This window comes from Chrysochloris asiatica, unplaced genomic scaffold (genome assembly GCF_000296735.1).
Source record: "Chrysochloris asiatica unplaced genomic scaffold, ChrAsi1.0 scaffold00195, whole genome shotgun sequence".
In the NCBI taxonomy this organism is placed as follows: Eukaryota; Metazoa; Chordata; class Mammalia; order Afrosoricida; family Chrysochloridae; genus Chrysochloris; species Chrysochloris asiatica.
The window spans coordinates 3,201,465-3,215,227 of NW_006408713.1; positions in this window are offsets into that span (position 1 = coordinate 3,201,465).

Here is a 13,763-nt window from a genome sequence, read left to right on the forward strand (position 1 = left end):
AGTATGAGAGATGAAGTTTGGCCATCCTAGCCTCCAAGGATCACTCTGGCTGCACTTCTTCCAACACAGATCTGTTGGTTCTTTTGGCAGTACATGTAATTTTCAATATTCTCCAACACCATAACTCAAAACCATCAATTCTTCTATAGTTCACTGTCCAACTTTTGCATGCACATTAGGTTATTGAAAATACCATGGCTTGGGTCAGGTGCAATAACTTAGGTCTCCAAAAATCAGCCCAGCATTGATAATAGCTTCAGTAATCAAAGCAGAAATATCTTTTAATGATGCTCACTGTTCTAGATCATTTGTTTTATAAAAAAAAAGTTTTAGAATGTTCATTAGCTAGGACTATAATATGTTGGTTTTTGCAGTACAAATTGATTCCTAGAGGTGTCCTCATAAATGGAAGCATAGTTGCCAATTGGTGAAAGGCTGTTGGGAGCAAGGCATTTGTAAGGGGGCAGAGCATCATCCATAGGGTGTTCTCATTCTGCAGACATGCAATGATAGACCAAATAGTGTCTACGATTGTTTATCCATTCTCCAGCTGATGGATGCTGGCTTTGATGAATAGTTCTGCTATGAACAAACATGAAAGAAAGTCTGGTAAGTGGGTAAGTGAAAGAATCCACAGAAATGGGACCATCTATATTATGCTTGCATTTTACATGAACTAGCCAAAATGAAAATCTAGAAAAACAGAAAGTAGATTACTGTTGAAGCTGGAGTATGGAGGGAGACTGACTGCATCCCATATCTTTGTGTGGTGATTAGATGCTCTAAAAATATTTTGTTTTGATTGCAAAACACATCACTGTTGTTGTTTCTGCACAACCGAATAAAACTTTGCCTGGTTCTACATCATACTCACAATTGTTACACTAAAGCCCATACTGCTACAACTGTGTGAAACCATTTCACTGGGATCTTCCTCTTTTTCATTGACCCTCCACTTTACCAAGTATATTGTCTTTCTCCAGGGACTGGTCCCTCAGGATAACATGTCCAAAGTATGATAGGAGAAGTGTCACCATGCTGATCCCTCCTAATAACATGTCCAAAGTATGATAGACCAAGTCACAAAATCCTGACTTCTCAGTAGCATTCTAAGGAGCTCTGGTAGCATAGTGGTTACGAATCAGGCTGCGAGCTGCAAGGTCAGCAGTTCCAAACTACCAGCTGTTCCGTGGGAGAAAGATGAGGCTTTCTGCTCCCGTAAAGATTTACAGCCTCGGATACCCTGTACAGGGTCGCTATGAGTGGGAACCGACTCCACGGCACATAACAACAACAACTACAAGTAGCATTCTAACTACACTTTTTCCAACACAGATTTGTTTGTTCTTCTGGCAGTCCATAGTACTATTAATAGTAAACAGAAGTCAAGAAATCAAATGACACATTGAATTCGGCAAATCTTCTGCACACGATCTATTTAAAGTGTTCAAGAGCAAAGATGTCAGTTGGAGGGCTAAAGTGTTCCTGACCCAAGCCATGGTATTTTCAATAGTCTCATGCATGTGAAAGTTGGACAGGGAATAAGGAAGACCATAGGATTGATTCATTTGAATTACGGTGCAGGAGAAGAATATTAAAAGTACCAGGGACTGCCAGAACAAACAAATCTGTGTTGAAAGAAGTACAACCAGAATGTTCCTTGGAAGCCAGATTGGTGACACTTAGTCTCTCACACTAGGACATATCATTAGGAACCAGTTCCAGGAGAGGGATACAGGTACAGTGGAAGGTCAACCAAAAAAGGGGAAGGCAGCAAATGAGATGGATTGACACCGTGGCAGCAGCAATTGGCTCAAGTTTAGCAATGATTGTGAGTTTGGTGCAGTGATTCCTTCTGTTGTGCACAGGATTGATATGAGTCTGAATCAACTTCATGACACCGAACACTAACCTAATAGCATGGTAAACCATCTGATTGGTAAATTCAAAATGGCCAATACCATTTTACATTTCAGCTCACAAATGTCTAGGATACTCATCTTTTTTGTTGCATTTAATTTTTGACAACTTGCAATTTTCCTAGATTTATATTTGTACATTCCATATTCCAATATTGATTGACGTCTGCAGCTATTTTGCCTCATTTTGAGTAGTCCCCCATCAGCAAATGAAGGTTCCAAAAGCTTCATGTTATTATGATAAGCTGCTCTGCTTTGAGGAGACAGCTCATTCCCAGGTGTATTTTGAGTGTCTTCCAACCTGAGGGGCTCATCTTCTGTCATTATATCTGACAATGTTTTGCTACTCTTCATAAACTTTTTAAGTGACTACATATTAAGAAGTAGTATGCCCCTCCTTCTTCCTAGTCTGTCTTGGTCTGGAAACTCTGCTGAAACCTGTCCATCGTGGGAGACCTTGCTGAGATTAAAAATATTGGTGGCATAGCTTCCAGCCTCACAGCAACACACAAGTCACCACAGTACAAAAACACTTACAGATGATTAGTGGCATATCTCTACAAGTCTGCTCGAAAGCGTTCCACTGTATACTTAAAATAATTGTGCTAAGTATAAAAATTGTATTTTAATAAAATTTTTTTAGTGTGTTTGTGTTTTGAAAGTGAACCAAATATTTTTACTCCTTGCTTAAAACCCTTCCAGACTCTCTTGACCTTAGATGACCAAATATTCTAGTCTGGATAATGGTTCCTTACAAATTGGGACTGACTTCCCTCTTAGACACCATCAGCCCACTGGTCTCCTCTATGTTTTCAATCTGTCCACTCAGTTCTGACTCTTGTTCCTTGGTCTTGCCATGACATTCACCATCCTCTATGTCTGGAACATTTTCCTCCTGACTTGTCCTTTGTTGTTCTCTAAAATATACCCACATTTCCTGATAACTAAGTTAGACCACTAGAGACCTGTTACACACCACTCTAAAATACCAACTGTGTTGGAACTTCCTACTTTTGATTAAAACCAAAAATCAAACACACTACCATTGAGGCAATTCTGTTCCTTGGTGACCCATTTGTTACACAGTAGAGTTTTTTTGTGTTTTGTTTTTTACTGTAATCTTTATGGAATCATTTTTTTCAGGCCTTTTTTCCTCATCTCACTGAGTGCCACCATTAGTCTGTCAGTTTGTCATATTGTGTTGGCTTGAGTATTGCTGTGAATCTGGAAGCAATGCTGTGAGTATTTTAAGTACTAGCAGTGACACTCACTGTGGACAGGTTTCAGCTGAGCTTCCAGATAAAGACAGACTAGGAAGAAGGAGAGATGGACCATAGCTGAACATTTAGTCACTGAAAACCTTATGAAAAACAATGGAACACTGTCAGCACCATATTATTGAATATTGAAACATGATGAAGAGCACCAGAAATTGTCAGATATAGTGGCAGAAGATGAGCCCCTCAGGTTGGAAGACACTCAAAATATGACTGGGGAAGAGCTGCCTCCTCAAAGCAGAGGTGACTGTGATGATATGAATGGAATTAAGCCCTTGGGACCTTCACTTGCTGGTGGGGCACAACTCAAAATGAAGAGAAACAGCTGTAAACATCCATTAATAATTGGAACATGGAATGTATGAAGTCTGTTGTTGTTGTTGTTAAGTACCGTGGAGTTGGTTCCGATTCATAGTGACCCTGCACAGGGTTTCCAAGGCTGTAAATCTTTACGGGAGCAGAATGTGTCATCTTTCTCCCATGGAATGGCTGGTAGTTTCGAGCTGCTGACCTTGAGGCTCACAGCCTGACTCGTAACCACTACGCTACCAGAGTACAAAGTACGAATCTAGGAAAATTGGAAATTGTCAAAAATGAAATGGAACACATAAACATCAATCTCCTAGGAATTAGAGAGCTGAAATGAACCAGTCTTGGCCATTTTGAATCTGACAATCACATGGTTTACTATGCCAGGAATGACAAATTGAGGTGGGATTATACTGCACTCATTATCACAGTGGTGGTAGCAATGAGCTGAGACATAGCAACCATTGTAAGGTGGGCACAGGACCGGGCAATGCTTTCTTCTGTTGTGCATAGTGTAGATATGAATCAGTGCTGACATCATTGCACCTAACAACAACAACAACATCACAGAGCAGGCTTGGACTGTCACCCTTTTGGTTGGTTGGTTGGTTGGTTGGTTATGCACTGTGGAGTCAGTTCAGACTCATAGTGACCTGAGGCTGTAAATCTTTATGGGAGCAGAAAGCCTCATCTTTCTCCAGTGAAACAGCTGGTAGTTTCGAGCTGCTAGTAGTAGATAATTGTAAGCTATTTAATTAACAGTCTAATTTACTTTGTGTTCTTTTTTAGTTGAAATTTTTACTGAGATACATGCAAATGTACACAGAGTTGTGGAAAACAAAACAAAACTAACACTCTATGATTCATTCCTTGACCTGCTGTTGGAGAGAGTTGCCATATAGCAGGTTCAGTCTCACAGTGGCTCCACATGACTGAGCAGAACTGCCCCCATGAAGTTTTTTTGTCTGAAATACATCCCTAAATCTTTTCCCAAAAAGCAGTTGAGTGGGTTTGAACCTCTGTCCTTTCATTTAGCAGGCAGCACTTGAGCATTATGTTTCCTTTGCTTAGTTTTCCCCAGTGGGATCATTTTGCACAACAATAGTATGATTTCATATGCAATAAATTGACATTTATGCTGTCTACCACAACAAACCACTCCCATTCAGATTTCTCCAGTCTTATTTAAGATGTGTAAATATATGTGTGTGTTTTTATTCCATGCAACATTATCATTTTGAAAATGTTATTAAATAAATGAAATCATTCAGTGTATAATCTTTTGAGATTGACTTTTTTTTTTTTTTAACTCAGCATAATTCCCTGGAGATTATCCTGGCTGTTGTGTGTATGTTTTTTATTAGTGAGTAGTATTCAGTGATATTAATTTTCCATAGTATGTTTAACTGCTCACCCACTGAAGACATCTGAACTGAGTCCATTTTGACTATTACAAATAAAGTTTCTGTAAATACCTAGGCATGAGTTTTTATGGGAATGTAAGTTTCTGTTTTTCTGAGATAAATGTGCAGGAGTTCTAATTCTGGGTTGCATGGTAATTACATGTTTCATTTTATGAGAAACTGTTATATTGTTTTGAAGAGTGACATTCCCATCAGCAGAGAAATCTATTGTCTCTACATTTTTAACAGCATTTGTATTTGTAACTTAAAAATATATATATATTGTTTTAGACATCCTTGATAAGTGAATATATCCCATGTTAGTTTTAAATTGCATTTTCCAAGTGACTAAGGAGTCTTGGTGTGGCACTGTGGGTTAATGCGCCAGACTGCAAAGCCGTTTGAACTGCAAGGTTGGCTGTTCAAACTCACCATCTGCTCCTCAGAAACCCTATCCAGGGTCGCTATGGGTCGGAATCGACTTGATGGCACTTAACAACAACATCAACGATGCTAAATATCATTTTAATGTGTTTCTTTGTCATCTGCATTTCCTCTTTGGTAAAATGTCTCATCATGTCTTTTGGCCATTTTCTAGTGGGATTTTCTTTTTATATTGTTGAGTTTGAATATTCTTTATATATTATAGATACTAATCCTTTGCTACATATGCAGGTTGCCAATATTTCCTCTTAGTCAGTAGCTTATCTTTTCATTGTCCTAACTATGTGTTTCACAGAGCAAAAGTTTTCAGTTTAGGTTGGTGATAGGGGTGTGCAGTGGGGTTAGGTCTACCTCATAGATCAGGTCCAACTTATCCAAGGTTCCTATCATGGAAACTGCCAAATTAAAAATTATACTTCTGATGTCAAATCTAGAAACTCACTTTTTAATCCTAGACCCTGAAGATGTTTTTCAAGTTTTTTCTAAAAGTTTTATAATTTTACATCTAAATCCATGATACATTTCATGTTAATTTGTATAAGTAGTGTGATTTCCATCAAGATTCATTTTGCTCCTTTAAATACTCATTTGGTGAATTGCTTTGTCAAAACTCAGTTCAGCATATTAGTTTGAATCTATTTCTGGTTTTTCTCTTTGTTCCATTGTCTTCATTCCTATTAGTATTGTTGTTAGATGCCATTGTGTCAGCTCTGATTCATATTGACTCCAGGCACAACAGAACAAAACCCCGCCAGGTCCTATAGCTACATAATGTCTTAAAATCGGATAGATGGATTTCTCCCACTTTTTCCTTCTTTGTCATAATGGTTTTAGCTATTCCAAGGCACAGACGTCTCCATGTAAATTTTAAAATGAGCTTGTCTACATCTACCAAAGGAGCTCTGGTAGCGTAGTGGTTACGAATTGGGCTGCTAACCTTAAGGTTGGCAGTTCGAAACTACCAGCTGTTCTGCGGGAGAAAGATGAGGTTTTCTTTTCCTGTAATGATTTATAGCCTCGGAAACGCTGTACAGGGTCGCTATGACTTGGAACTGAATCCACGACACATGACCACCACCACCACATCTACCAAATCTTCTGGGGGACTTGCATAGTTGATTTTGCTCTACCTTAAATTTTGTATTCCCCAAATTTCAAGATTTAATCAATTAATTGTACTGAGCATCTAATACATGTACCGAGAACTAGGCAGACCATATGGAATGCAAAAATTAAATTTTGTTTCCTTTCTTCAAGGAATGTAAGGCCAATTTCCAGCTCAGGAACTTATATTTAAAACCAAGAGGTGTTGCAGGATAACTTGTGTTTTTCCATTCAAACTCACCAGCAGAACCCTAAGAGGTTCACTATGAGTTGGAACCGACTTGACATCACTTAACAACAACAATATTATTTCAGGTGACATTGGTGCTACAATGGTAGAATTCTTGTCTTCCTAGGTTTGATTCCTGGGCAATGTACTTCATGCACTGCTACCTCACTGCCTGTCAGTTGAGGATGGTGTGATGTGATGATGAGCTGTTTTCACTGGAGCTTCCAGAGTTTGGCAGGCTAAGACAAAAAGACTTGTGATCTACTTCCAAAAACCGGTCAGTGATGATTCTATGGATCACAATTGTCCAATTTGCAATAGATCATAGGATGTTGTAGGATCAGGCAGCATTAAGCTCCATTGTGGGGTTACTATGAGTCAGAGCCAACTGGATGGCAGCTAACAACAGCACAAGGTAACTCAAGTATGCATAGCTATCAGGATCCATGACTGCAGATTCCAAATCTATCCATTTACTTTACAGTTGAAAGATGGAGTTCCTGAGGATAAATACTATTCCATTCAATGGTGTGGAGTCCACCATACTCTAGAACCAGTTTTCCCATCCACCTTCTGTTTCTTTCCTTGAGCATCTGGCTTTGCTTTTTATAAGTAAATGTGAATAACCAAGAGTGGTTATTGATTTATTTGGTTCTTATTTGTCTAGTTCCCACAATGTGCAGGGAATTCACTAGGAATTGGCTCCCCTCCCCCTTTGTGGAATCAGATGCAGAGCTCTATGACCAGTATCACTGGCAGGGGCTGTGGGCACAGCCTGGAGTAATAGAAACCTTGAGAGGCCTGTGCTGTCTGAAGGAGGAGGAGGAGGACACAGGACCATGGACAAGTGTCTTCCAGGTGGAAGAAGCCTGACCACAGACAGAATGGCTAATGGGTCAGAGTGTTCAGACCAGAAGGCATGATAGGCTGGGCAGCTTCAGGTAGAACATCCTGCACGGCCCTGATCATGTAGCAGAAGGAAGACTTGGGAAACAGGTTGGTTCCCAGGAAGGAGCAACCCTCTCCTGGTGCTAAAAAAAAAGTTGAGGAATGAAATAAAACAGGAGACCCCCATCATGTTTGAGAGAGGCCAGAATTCAGGCTATGTGGCCTCGAGTCTGTTAGCCAACTAGACTGGCTAATGCCAGGTAGGGGTGGGCAGGCCTGTCAAGGCAAGGACCCTGACCCACTCGTGGGCACAGGAAGAAAAAGGAAGGAAGTTATTGGCCTACCTTGGTCAGTCCTTCAAAATGGCCCAGCTGAATCCAGCCTTGTACCACCACGTGGGAGCAGAGAGAATCAGGATAGCGTCATCCCCAGAGCCACAGAAGGAAATGTGGACAGGGGCAACTGACTCTCTCAGTTGGCCAACAGACTCCAAGCCACATATCCTGCAGTCTGGCCTCTTTTAAAGATGGCAGTGGCCTCCTGTTCTATTTCAGTCCTCAAATGACGTATTGCATTGAGCAAATATGTTGCACAGGTTCTCATTAAATTGTTAAAGAGCAAAGATGTCAGTTTGAGGACTAAGGTGTGCCTAGCCTAAGACACTGTGTTTTCAGTAACCTCATATACATGTGAAAGCTGGACAGTGAATAAGGAAGACCATAGAAGAATTAATGCTTTTGAGTTATTGTGTTGGAGGAGAATATTGAAAGTGTCATGGACTGCCAAAAGAACCAACAGATTTGTATTGGAAGAAGTGCAGCCAGAGTGCTCCTTGGAGGCCAGGATGGCCAAACTTCGCCTTTCATACTTCAGACATATTGTCAGGAGGGAACAGTCGCTGGAGAAGGATATCATGTTTGGTAAAGTGGAGGGTCAGAGAAAAAGAGGAAGACCCCCAATGAGATAGATTGGTCAAGTGGCAGCATCAATGGACTCAACTGTGGCAACAATAATGAGGTTGGCCTAGGATTGGGCAGTGTTTCGTTCTGTTGTATATAGGGTCACTATGAGTCAGTACTGACTCGATGACACCTAATAACAACAGCAAGTTGTTCAGGAGGGGACTGTTGTGTCCTGGGAACCAACATGCTTCCCAAGTATTCTTTCTTCTATCATGGTCAAGGAGGCTGACTCTCTTTGTCTAAAGATTTCAGCAGATTTGTGTTTTCAAAGGTCCCTTTGGATCCTGATAAGAAAATTGACTGAGGGCAGCAGAGAGTAGCACAGTGATTCTCTCCCAAGGAAGTTGAAGGGCACATAGCCTGGGAGATAAGCTGTGCAATGGAATCTGCCAGAAAACTGGTAACCAGGAGAGAAACCAAGGCCTCTGCCTTTATCCAAGTCTCCATTCCAGGTTACTGCCCTGCCACACACCATCTTCACATCTTTCCTCAGTCCTTTTCACTCATGTTGACTTGAATTTTCTAAAACTTGTCCAATGTGTTACAGGGAGATGCTACAGAAGGAGATAAAGCACAGAAGCATGTAGTGCTCCAGTGGCATCACTAGGGCTAATATCCCCCAGTGCGGCAACTCAGGGTATCCCACTCCCCAGCACAGACGTTCTCCCATACTGGACTATATAGAATGCTTGCTGTTGTAATGTGCCATGGAGTCAGTTCCAACTCATAGCGACCCTGTACAGGGTTTCCGAGGCTGTAAATCTTAACGGGAGCAGAAAGCCTCATGTTTCTCCCGCGGAACAGCTGGTAGTTTCGAACTGCTAACCTTGAGGTTCACAACCCGATTCGTAACCACTATGCTACCAAAGCTCCTTATATAGAATGCTTAGTAACCTTTGTTAACAATTTTAACCACAGAAAATAATATGTGATAAACCCAAGTTTTAAATTGCTTAAATATAACATTTTTCAGATTATATGAATGTGCCGCTGAGTGGATTACAACTCATAGTAACCCTCTGCAGAGTTTCTGAAGAGCAGCCGGTGGGTTAGAACCACCAACCTTGTGGTTAAAAATCCAGTGCTGATCTATAATGCCACACCAGAAGTCTAATTATAGGAATAGCATCAGCAAAATTGTTTTGTAGAATCTTTCTACATTTGAATTACATTATTAGTAATTGAGTAGAAGACTTGAGTAGAAGCAAGTTTTCTCCTTTTCCTTTAATGACTTCTTCACTCTCAAAAAGTTACTGATGAAGGGTTACAAATACTACTTACCACAATATTGTAGTTAAAATACCAGAAAATTTGACTTTGTAGCTAAAACACCAGAAAATTAGACCATAAAAATGCCAGCATTAATGAAAACAATGGAGCATGTAGTCCAAACCACATGATAAAAAGCATCAATGTACTTGGGTAATAATGACAGTTCAGTTGTTGTCGTTTTAGTGCCGCCGAATCATTTCCGACTTACAATGACCCTATAAAGGGTTTCCAAGGAGCAGCAGGTGAGCTTGAACCGCCAACCTTGCGGTCCAAACCAAACTTGCAGTCCATCTCAGAAGGTTCAAAAACATGAATTGGCATTGGGTTTTAGCTTCATTGCTGTTATGTGCTGTTGAGTTGGTCTGGACTTATAGCCAACCTGTGCAGTGTTTCTGAAGAGCAGCTGATGGGTTTGCACTGCTGACCTTGTGGTTTGCAGTCCATTGCTGATCCTACGGTGCCACACCAGGAGCTGTGTAGGTATATTAATACATGTAAATTGGATAATTTAAAATGCTTTTGTTGTTAACGATCTAATGACAAGGATATTTTTGTAAAAAGTAATACATATCTCCTAAAATCAAACATCTTACACATGGTGATTTTGGTGTAACCCCTCTGACAGCGTCATCTGGTGTGGTCTGTATTCTCGTCCCCTTTATTGATTCCACTGTTGGTCACCAGCACACTGTCCAGCTGCAGCCAGCACCATGCCTGACCTCCAGACAGCAGAAAGCACATCCTTGGAGCTCAGCTTCACATAAGTTGGGCAGTGTACCTCCAACTCAGAACCAAAAGGCACACGTTGCTTTTGGGGTCTTCTGATCAGGACACCTGCACCTTATTGTTGTTGTTGTTGTTGTTAAGTGCCGTCGAGTCGGTTCCAACCCATAGCGACCTTGTACAGGGTTTCTGAGACTGTAAATCTTTACAGGAGCAGAATGCCTCATCTTCCTCCCGCGGAGCAGCTGGTAGTTAGTTTCTTAGCCTTGCTTTAAGTAATGTCACAAGACAAGGTACACACCAAAGTCAGGCAATCACTTTAAATGCCTACATTACAACTGTATGACACCTCAGGGCTTTCATTTCCTTTGTGCTTGCTTTTGTTTTTTGAATGGAAAGGGATGGAAAGCGGAAGAGGAAGATGGAAGAAGAAAGTTTCTAAGAAAGTGGATTAAAACAATAGTAAATGTCCCCAAATTAGCACACACACACACACACACACACATACATATATTACTTGTATATGAATTTTTATAGCATCCTTAAGATTCCTAGCCTTGGAAACACAGTATAGGGTCACTCTGATTTGGAACCAACTCGATGGCACCTAGGAACAACAACTGTGGAAGCAGGTCACCAGGTCATTTCTCCTGTGGAACAGCTGGTAGGGTCAATCTCAAACCCTTTGGTTAGCAGACAAATACTTTACCATTACACCAGGGTTTCTTTATCAGATTTATGGCTCCCAAATATTTTTTCCCAATCTACAGGTATGATAAATCTTTCAAAAGCTAATTTTTTTTTTTTTTTTTTAAAGCTGCCGGTCAGTAGACTCTGCTTCATAATTACCCTGTAGGACAGAATAGATCTGACCCACAGGGTTTCCAAGGCTGTGAAATGTATGAAAGTAGCCTGTCTCTCTTCTTCCTAGCTTGAAGTGGCTGGTGGGTTCAAACTGTTGACCTTTCAATTAGAAACCAAGCATTTAAGGCTGTGTCACTAGCACTCCTGAAACTTAATAGTTGCTATCATTGAAATTTTCAAAATATAAAATGTTTCACGTGTAAAAAGCTGAAAAGACAAATGTGTAGAGCTGTGTTACAACAACAAAGTGTAGCTGCTGTAAAGTCTGCTTATGTACAAGCAAACATCTCAGGGGACTGGGTTTCTTCGTTTGGAGGTTTAGCTTCATGATTTCATGGGATCTCACAGTTAATTGGCCTAATAATGTGTTTAGTGCTCCTGTTCTACCTGTCAGTTTTTTTGTTTACTACCTGGGGTCTTAAAAGCTTGTAAATAGTCATATAATGTGCAACAGTTGTTTACCTGGAGCAATAGAGGAAGAATTTGTTTTAGGGCTAGGAGGAGGAAATGGAATGTGTGGTGAATTGCTGCCTTGCATGAGCCAGAACTGGATGGTGCCTGGCTGAGACTACTGATCAGGGATTCTACTGAAATATCCTGACCAAATGGAAGAAAATGAAGAATAGGATTTCAAATGCTCATGGAATCTAAACTTTCTGGAGCTGAGGAGACTAGATGGACCACTGAAAGTGTTGCCCTGAAATGATCTTTAAACCATATACCAAAACTATCTATCCTCTGAAGTCTTCTTGAAACCAAACAATAATGTAACTTCACTAGTTAGGAATGAATGTCTGCCTTGAGCATCGTCCTCTCTTCAGAACTATCTCTAGGGGATCAGATTTACAACAGCAACTCAAAAGGTTGGATAGGAAGCTCTGGGGGTAGTGACGTACCTTAATGGGAGGAATGGTTTTAAGGAGGAAGATTAGAATGGTTGTAAAACTTGAGGAATGCAGTCAGTATCACTGACATGTACAACAAGTAGAAATTGCTGAATTACTGTGCATTCTTCTGTGCTAATATGGTGCCGTCTAGTCGGTTCCAATTCATAGAGATCCTATGCACAACAGACCAAAACACGGGCCAGACCTGTGTTTTTCTTACAATTATTGTTATATTTGAGCCCACCTTAGCTGTCACTGCATCAATCCATTTGTGTATACTCAACAACAAATAAAATAACTTTTAAAAAATAAGATGAAGTAGCTCAAACCATGGAAAAGAAGAGACCACTGTAGTCACATTTACCTGTCATTCCAAAGGAAGCTTCTTTATCATTGTGCTTCATTTAATTCAGTTGTATCATTCAGACTTAAAACATTATTCATAGACCTGAACCCACCCATTCCCTCTATTTGCCTCCCCAAAGCTTCTCTGTGACCTTTAGTGCGGTGTGTCTGTTCTTTCTATTCCTGCTGCTACAACCCTTGCCTGCTGCTCCCTTCCAGTATGACCACAAACCGCACAGAACACCGCTGTTTGTTTTTTTTCAAATTCCATTATCTGCATTCTCTGGAGTGCATCCTTTTTAATTCCCCACACAATTTTCAGGACTAGCTCATGTTGATCCAAGTAGAGCTCCTTCATTCCTTCACTCCTGGGAGAACATTCCGTTCTGTGAACTAAGTCTCAGGTTAACAATCCAGCGCAGCACGGGTGACCATTTAGGAGATCTCCTTTGTCACACTCTTTTGGATAGCAGGTCTCCCACACCTGTGTGCCATTTCTCTGAGGTGGGTAAAGGTGACGATGGTCCTGTGGGGAGACAGGATACACCTGTTTCTCTTTGCACTCATTTCAATTTGTACAGCAATATGAGAGTGGCACAGTCTCCCTATGCCTTGGGTTTTGTTGGGTGTCCCTGAATGGATGTGAGGTTCTTGTTGTTGTTATTAAGTGCTGTCGAGTCAATTTTGACTCATAGCGACCCTGTATAGGGTTTCCAAGGAGCAGCTGGTGAGCTTGAACCACCAGCCTTGCAGTTCAAACAGTCTGGCTCATTAGCATATCATTATTGTCTGGAGATGTCCCTGTCACTAGTCCGTGGGAATATTGAATTTGAGTATTTTTGCATCTGTGGATGGAATTTTGGGGAATGACCTGTTCTTATCTCCTGACCTATTTTAACCTTAAGTAGTTTGATTGCCATAATTTCCCTGGATTCTGCATAGAAACTCTTTATACCCTTTACGGATATCTTGTCATGTCTATTTCCTGTCCTCAAAAAGTGTTTACTTTTAACTTATTGAAATGTATCATTTTTTTCTTTCTAAATACCCTGAGGTTAAAATAAAAAAAACACAACAAAAAGACACAAAACAAAACAAACACTTAAAACCCTACTCTTCCCTTGCTCTTGACAAACT